An 8,727-nucleotide genomic window follows, 5' to 3' on the forward strand; every position below is an offset into this window, starting at 1 on the left:
CGGCGGGGGCGGCGATCAAGGGCGGCGGGGGCGACGGCACGGCGGCGCGGCGGCGTCGGCATCGGAGATCGATGTCGCGTGAGAGAAAAGTGGAACGAAGAGGTCGACGATAACTGAATTTTCGTAAGTGCCATATATATAGAAGGAGCCTTTAGTACCGGTTGGAGCCACCAACCGGTACTAAAGGCCAATTTTGGCCAGCCCAAGCGGCGGGAAACGAGGGCCTTTAGTACCGGTTGGTGGCTCCAACCGGTACTAAAGCACCGGTACTAAAGGGCAACGCTTTAGTACCGGTTGGAGCCACCAACCGGTACTAATGGTCGTGCGCTCCCACCCGCACCGACGCTATTTTTAGTCCCACCTCGTCGAGCAAAGGGCAGCCGCGCTGGTTTATAAACCCAGCCGCGGCTGCCCTTTCGAACTCCTATATATACCAGGCTTCTGGGCCTAACTAGGGCGCGCTGCCCTGTGAGCCTGCTGGCCCTTCTGTGCCTGAATTTGCACACCCTAGGTCTACCAGGCCCACCGGGCAGCGCCCCAACAATTTTTATATATATTTTTCTTTTCTGAATTATTTATTTTCTTCTATTTATTTTTGAGTAATTTTTTTATATAGTTTTTTCTTTTCTGCTTTATGTTTTTTCTTCTATTTATTTCTGAGTAGTTTTTTTTGCTGTATTTAGTTTCTTTGTGAATATTTTTGCTTTATATTTTTTTTCTTTTCTGCATTATTTATTTTCTTCTATTTATTTTTGAGTAATTTTTTATATAGTTTTTACTTTTCTGCTTTATTTTATTCTTCTATTTATTTCTGAGTAGTTTTTTTTGCTGTACTTAGTTTCTTTGTGAATATTTTTGCTTTATATATATTTTCTTTCCTGCATTATTTATTTTCCGCTATTTATTTTTGAGTAATTTTTTATATAGTTTTTTTCTGCTTTTTCAGAGTTCGTTTTGCTGTGGTTTACTGTTTCACGGTCATTTAGCTTTCTAAACAAATTGGTAAATGACTGAAAAACAGAAGTGCGCGTGTAACTGATGAGTTCTCGTCCGAAACCCTGATACTCCGTAAGAGATTGTCCAGTTTGTAGATGAAGTTCGTCCAGTTTTTGCCGTGACCCTCTCCACTCTTTCGCTCATGCTATGCGGGTGAAATGATGATACCTTCAACATTTTCAGAGTTTGTTTTGTAGTGATTTCCATTTTCACGGTCATTTAGCTCTGATCTAAACAAATCGGTGACTGAATAACAACAAATGATGTCAGAACGTGTTGGAAATTGATGACGTCGCTTCGAATGCTGCATAATGCCGGCTCAAAAAAAGTCTGGAGTTCAAATAAGTTAAGAAAAATGAAGTGCTCGTGTAACTGATGAATCCTCGTCCGAAACCGATGAAGACTCATATTGAGTCCACAAATTATACACATAGAGTTCAGTGAAGACCAAATGCTTGTGATAGTTTGAAAACTAACATATTTAAATTGTGCATCTGAACACAGAAAAAATACATTGATCAGTACCGCCTTTCAGCCAAAACACGCTACTGCTACAGAGAAGTACATATAAAAATACATTGATCATCAACGATCTTTTTGTATAGAATCTAAATCGTCAATAGGAATCTACCAACAATTTAAGAACCGGCGAAGACTCCTATTGCAGCCACAGATCCTACAGATAGAGTTCAATGAAGAAGAAATGCTTGTGATAGTTTGAGAAGTAACATATTTAAGGTGGTCAAATTCTTTTTAGGGGAGTGAGGTGGGACTAAAAATAGCGCCTGCCACAACCTCTTTAGTACCGGTTCGTGCGACGAACCGGTACTAAAGATGCTGGTGCCCGACCAGCACCTTTAGAACCGGTTCGTGGCACGAACTGGTACTAAAGATTCGCACTGAACCGGTACTAAAGGTCTCCTCCCGCCTAGTCATTTGAACCGGCACTAATGGAAGCATTCGTGCCGGCTCATATGCAAACCGGTACTAATGTTTCTCATATTTGACCCCTTTTCTACTAGTGTAGTCATATGTTTATAATTTACGGGTTGAGTTACCCCTTGTTGCAGCCGTGTACGCCATGATGGTGGAGCCGCAGAATCTGTAGCCGTAGAGGATCCAGGGTGCTGCGCAGGATCATCCGCTGCAGCCGCAACTGATCCCGAGACGGATCCTGTCGCAGCAGCCGCACCAGCGCCTGAGGCAGATCCTATCGCTGCAGCAGCGCCAGCGCCCGCCGGGTTGACCTGATCTTCTGTGGCCAACGGCTGAAGTGCGGCGTCTGCACCTGGCGCAGAGAATCCCGAGCCCGCGCCTCTGCGTGCGCGCCGGTCGGTCGGCCACTCGTGGCGGGGCCCGCTAGGCCCGCGTCCTCCCTGGCACGTGCCAAGTCCCGCCGCTTGTACATGACGGGTTGGGCGCCGTACCGCGCGCCAGTTGGAGGAGACCGCGTGTCGGACACGGGGTCATCGCAGCGTGAGTCTGGCGCGTGAGCGCGTGCGCCTGCACCTGCGCCTGCGGTGGCTGATCTCGAGGAGGATCCTCCCTCCTGCGCCGTTGTCGATCCCGAGGCGAATCCGATCGCCTGCGCCGCTGCTGATCCCGAGGCGGATCTATCTCCTGCCACGGTACACATGGGATATAGCCCAAATTTTCACCGTTTGCTTCATTTTCTTCACCGTTTTCTTCGCCGTTTTACCTGTTGCATCAACACAGGACTCATGCATGCCATTAGATGAGTTAGCCAATAGTTGATCATCAATATTTTCCCCCTCGATCAAAGCTAGTGAGATGAGGTGGCAAGAGAAGAATCTCTTCTCGAAGAAGTGCACCGTCGTTAGGGTGGATATCAGCGAAAGGGAACTTAGTTTCATCAAAAAACTACATCACGGGATATGTAAACACGTCCAGTGGAAACATCCAGGCACTTGACTCCCTTATGCTGAGCACTATAGCCAAGGAACACGCACTGTTTTGATCGAAACATGAGTTTGCGATTATTGTAGGGACGTAGGTTTGGCCAACACGCACACCCAAAAGCACGTAGGGACTTATAGTCTGGTTTTGTGTGAAGAAGCCTTTCTACAGGAGTTTCATGATGAATGACACGACTAGGAAGCATGTTTATGATATGAACGGCAGTGAGAAACGCTTCATCCCAAAATTTGAGAGGCATGGAAGTGCCGGCCAAAAGAGCAAGGCCAACTTCAACGATGTGTCGATGCTTGCGTTCAGCTGACCCATTTTGCTGGTGAGCATGGGGCCATGACACATGGTGTGAGATACCAAGTGTCTGGAAGAAGGAGTTCAACTTTTCGTATACTCCCGTCCCCAGTCGGATTGGACAGCAATAATTTTACTGTCAAACTTTCGTTCAACTAGGGCTTGAAAGTTTTTGAAGACTTGAAACACATCAGATCGTTTCTTTAAGAGATAAATCCAAGAGAATTTGCTATAGTCATCGATAAAACTGACATAATAGTTGTGTCTACCAATAGAAGTGGGAGCAGGGCCCCAAACATCAGAAAAAAAATCAACTGTAATGGTTTGGTAGAAATACTGGTAGAAATTGGGTAAGGCAACTGATGACTCTTAGCTCTCTGACATGAATCACAAATTGTTTCATTATGACGCTCACCAAAAAACCGGAGTTTATTTTTCCTAAGCAACTTTTCAACTAAAGAAAAAGACGCATGTCCTAAACGATCATGCCAACATGTGGATGACAGCTTGATAGCACCACAAGCTTGTTTATTTTGTCTTCGAAACTCCGGAATCAACGGATAGAGGCCGCCAACGCATCTACCTCGATAGAGAATTGTCCTCGTTGCCTGATCCTTGATCAAAAAATAATAAGGGTGAAATTTTAGAAAGACATGATTGTCAAGGGCAATTCGATGGACAGAAAGAAGACTTTTATTAGCACTAGGAACATGCAGAATTTTCCTAAGATGAATGTTGCGATGACGGGTACGAAATATTGAGTGACCACAGTGACTTATACTCATACCTTCTCTGCTGGCAGTGTGGATTTGATCCTTGCCGCGGTATTTTTCCTTCATGGTGACTTTCTCGAGCTTGTTGGTGATGTGGTTGGTGGCTCCGCTGTTGACGTACCAATTTGTGTCGACGCCATAGGAGCCATCGGCCGCCGCAGCGACTTTCTCCTCATCTTGTGAGTCGTAGTCATCCTCCTCATATCTGTACCAGCAGTCCTTCGTTGTGAGTCCAGGCTTGCCGCAGATCTAACACAGGGGAGCGTCGGGGCGGTTTCTGCCGCCACCACCAGCGCTGCGGCCACGGCGACCGCGGCCTCCAGATTGAGGTGGCGTGGAGCCACGGTTGCCGCCGCCGAACCTGCCCTTGTTGCGAGAGGAGCCACGTGATCGGGAGCCGCCACCCCGTCCACGAGTGGCCATGTTTGCGGACGACTTGAAGCCGCCGCCGCCGGATCCTTGGAACTGTGCCATGCGTTGATCGAAATTTGACAGCATGGCAAATAGCTCATCAAGGGTTACCTGGGTCACGCGGGCGTCTAGGGCAGAGACTAGGGGCCGATAGTCGGCGTCGAGCCCGTGGATGATGTAGGAGGCCAGTTCGTCGTCGAGGATCGCCTTGCCCGCAGCGGCGAGCTTGTCGGCGTAGCTGCGCATGGCGGCGAAGTAGGAGGCGACGGTGAGGTTGCCCTTCTGCGCGTTGATGAGGGAGGTTCGGATGTTGTTGATGCGGCTGGCGGACTGCGAAGAAAACATGCCGGCGAGCGTCGTCCAGAGCGCGCCCGCGGTCGTGACCGTGGTCACCGTGAGCAGCACCTCGCGCGTCAGATTGTTCAGCAGGTATCCGAGAACCTGCTGATCCTCCCTGACCCAGATTGGGTGGAGAGGGTTGGGCGATGACCCCTCCTTGCCTTCCTTGGTGGTGACGAGGAGTCTCGCCGGCTCCGGCTGAGTGCCGTCGACGTAGCCGAAGACACCGGCGCCACGCAGCTGGGGAATCACTTGCGTGCGCCATAGCACATAGTTTGTGCGCGTCAGCTTCTCGGTAACTTGGCCATTGAGGCTGGTTTGGGAAGCGCCGGAGGATGAAAACATGGCTAGGGCTAGATGGAGTTTGTTTGGAGTTTAGATGAGAAAAGGATGGCTTTGACTACCATGTGCGATAGCTGGAAACGTCTTAGCCTGTTGAGGCCGACGGGTTCGTGTTATATGGAGTTGGGGCGCACCTTTCAACCATAGCGCATACATTGTTGAGATTACAAGAGAGAGAGATATTCAAGGAAGAGATAGAACATAGAGAGAAAGGAAAACAATCTATCTTTATCTATCTATCCTAACTACCTCATGCGCCGGGTAGTGCAACCACATTACGTTCAACAAGTAAAACATGATATGTAGCAGTTAAACAGAGACCATTCTGACAGAGCAATGGATGGATAGATATACAAGGATTTTCAACGTACTTCCATTACATGATGAAGAGGTGATGGAACTCATTTGTGATTTCAGCAAAGTTCACTTTGACTAATCAGCTCTTCTCCACCAGCCGAAGTTCTAATCAAGAGAAGCACCGCTGATTAACAATCATCAATCAGTAAACAAAAGAAGCACTAAGCTGGTACCAACTATTACCAAAACCATATGTACATATACAAAATTTAGAGACCTGCGTTGCTATCGCACCAAAATTTAGAGACATGGTGTCGTCGTCATCTCGCGGCTCTGGTCGGCACCCAGGTCCGGCACTTGTCAGTCGCTGTCAGGCGGATCCGGCAATAGGTGTGTTTTTTACAAATTATAATGAGAGCTCTCATTGAAATTATCGATGCATCATGGGTAATTAGTGTTGATTCCGTGGTACTTCTCATAGTTTTCTCCCCTGCCAATCTCTTTGAGCTTCACAAAGTATGAGCATGGCGGAGGATACCAGTCTAAGAGTCCTATTACAAGGTAGCGGCACGGAGGGGCAGCTTGCTGCCGTGCCGGAGGAGAGCACCACCGGTTTCACGGAAGCCTTACTGGCGCCCAACTCACACCGTGACTCAATCCGGAGCGTCAGCGTCGTCTACCCCGAGTGGCGCATCAGATCGACTCTCTCCTCCCAGTCCGGTCAGAGTGGATCCAGTTCCAACTACGACTCCACCAGCTCCGGTGCCTCGAGGTCCAACAACTCGGCATCCGTGGGCTCAGCGGACTTGGGTACCAGCGAGCTCACGAAGATTGCTCGCACAATGATCAGCGACGGTTACACCCAGCGTATGGTACGAGCATTCCACACCGTATCTCTCACAGAAACAACTGGCCCATACCCTGCGCTGAAGAATTGGTTCATCGAGCTTGACGTCGACTGGGTTCTCCAACCGCTGCAGTTCCAGCTCCAACATGGATCTCGGTATTGGCTCCAAGAAATGGTCAAGAGGTGGATCCGAGCTGTCACCATAATTGTCTCCAGTATCGACCAAGAGTTGATCGCCACCCGCAGCTGCGCGCCAGCGCCGCACAATTTGCCACAGCGAGCGTCTCAGCAATGCTCGTCTTTGTCGATGCCATCGTCCAGTTTCACAGGGAGGAGAATTTACAAGCCAGGCTACAAATGTATATGTGCGTCTGCAGCGCATCTGCCATGTTTATGATGCACGCAACCTCTTCGGGTATTTTCAACCAGATATGCGGCACACTGGAGAGCCAAGGGAACAGGTTAATCGAGTCGATATGTGACACGATGGTGCGGCTGAGGCAGACACTCATGAAAGACGTTAACTCGTGGGCCACCGAGATTCTGCGAGGAAGAGGCGAGGTTCACAAAAACACCCAGATGGTGGTGGATTACATAACATTGATGAAGAAAGCACATGCTTTGGCGCAGAAGAACTACACACAGAGCCACAACACAAAAAAGCTTCGACAACTGATAGATTACACCATCTATTATCTGAACAATTTGCTTCTGCGAAAATCAGAGTTGTGCCCGGATCCAAGCCTCAGGTATTTGTTCCTGCTCAACAATTCATATTTCATAGCACAGACGGTGCCTGAGACATCGGTATCTTTAAATCGTCAGTTGTTGGGTGGACACCAAAGAGGACTTAAACTGAATCCTGAATGTGAGGAGTACATGGATAGCTATCTCGATGTTTCTTGGGGTCAGGCGTTGTCCTTAATACCAAAATCGAACTTTCACGGACCACTTCGCCGTTGGATCCACAAGACTTCGCTGGCTGAATTTCAGCCGGCGTTTGATTTTACGTGTCAGACTCGGAAATTCTGGAGGGCCGGACCCCAGCCTCCGATCCTTTCTGCGGGAAACTATCACCAACAGAGTCATTTCAGCTTACAATGGCTACCTGAAGGAACATCCAGAGCTAGAAAAACACATCAGTGGCAAGCAGGAGTCCTCAAGTCATCGAGGAGATGCTGGGAGAGCTGTTTGAAGGATGAAAACTGTTTTGAGACATCGAACAAAGTCACCCAACATATAAGAGTCCAGAGTTCATGTTTAATCGTTGTATTTGGAAAAAATCCTTTAAAATAAAGTTATATTCCAAATGTTATTGTAGTCTCAGTGTCCTTTTATTTGATTTCATGATTCCATGTAAAATACTTATGATTTGTTCATCCACTTCAGTGAAACTTGAGCTTGCAGACGCCAGGGTCACTGTAACTTGTGCACTAAAGAATGGGGAAGTTTCACCAAAAAAATAGTTATATTATTTGCTATGTGGTTGCCCTATTTCAGTATGGAAATTCATTTGCATTCAGTATAACAATTTTATGAGGTTATGCAGATATGATTTATTGTTATGAAGCGTTATAATCTACACCGGCTGAAATAAGCATTGTGGATCTACCGTCGATTTTTTTATTCACTGCTTTTGAGGCTTCTGTTACGTGAAGAACACTTGGTTGGAGCTGGTGCAACAGGAAATGGCCTCAACATTCTGAAAAGAGCAGAGAAGGCTGAGATCTGAGGAATGATGACCAATGCTAAAACTGTTTCTGAATGATATATGATTTGTGGCACGAGCGGGATGCTGTCTCAAGAGGCGAACCTGTTGAAGGGGAAGCTAAGGGTCCAGAAGTAGTGATATCAGGAAGAGTGATCGCTCTTTTGTTGCAGTGAAATGCTCATGGTACAGAGCATCAAGTGTTATGACTGATAACAGAATCATGTTCAGAACTTCGGACAGTCTGAAAATAAATTCAGAGGAAAAATCGAGTATATCGGGAATCTGGAGCGAACTGCCTGTACGAGTCACTGTGAGGAAGGTGTTGAAGGACTGCTCGAGCCTCACGACCCAACCGTCGTCCTCCGCTGGATCCAACAGGTCGTCGGTGGCTCCTTCCGGTTCCAGTGTTCCAGAGGAGGGCCGGCCGCCTCCCTGACGAGGAAGGACTCCACGACGGTGGCCACTTGGGTATCATGCTCCTTCTTCCACCGCTAATTCCTCCGCGCGGAGTCTCGACCCCCTTGTGCGCGACACGAAACAAGCAGAAGCTGCAGCGGTACACAGACGCACGGAGAGAGGGGAAGAAGGAGGTCAGGTGGGGCAAAAGTGGGCCGGCCGGGCCGGTTAATATATTCGCGCGGGCGCACCTTTTTCTTTAGTCGAACAGTTTGAAACTTGCAAATCCCCTCTCGGGACATTTGCTCATTTCCATGTTTTTGTTAACTTATATGTATTAAAATCAAAAAGATGAAAGATGTACAATCCAATTTCTCGATTCAATAGAAGCC

The 8,727-nt window shown here is 48.0% G+C and overlaps 1 pseudogene; it reads left to right on the forward strand.

Annotated features, from left to right (window-relative positions):
- The first annotated feature begins 5,905 nt into the window (after positions 1-5,905).
- LOC119361402 lies at positions 5,906-7,430 on the forward strand (annotated as a pseudogene).
- Positions 7,431-8,727: the final 1,297 nt, after the last annotated feature.

The sequence above is a fragment of the Triticum dicoccoides genome, chromosome 2B (assembly GCF_002162155.2).
Source record: "Triticum dicoccoides isolate Atlit2015 ecotype Zavitan chromosome 2B, WEW_v2.0, whole genome shotgun sequence".
Classification (NCBI taxonomy): domain Eukaryota; kingdom Viridiplantae; phylum Streptophyta; class Magnoliopsida; order Poales; family Poaceae; genus Triticum; species Triticum dicoccoides.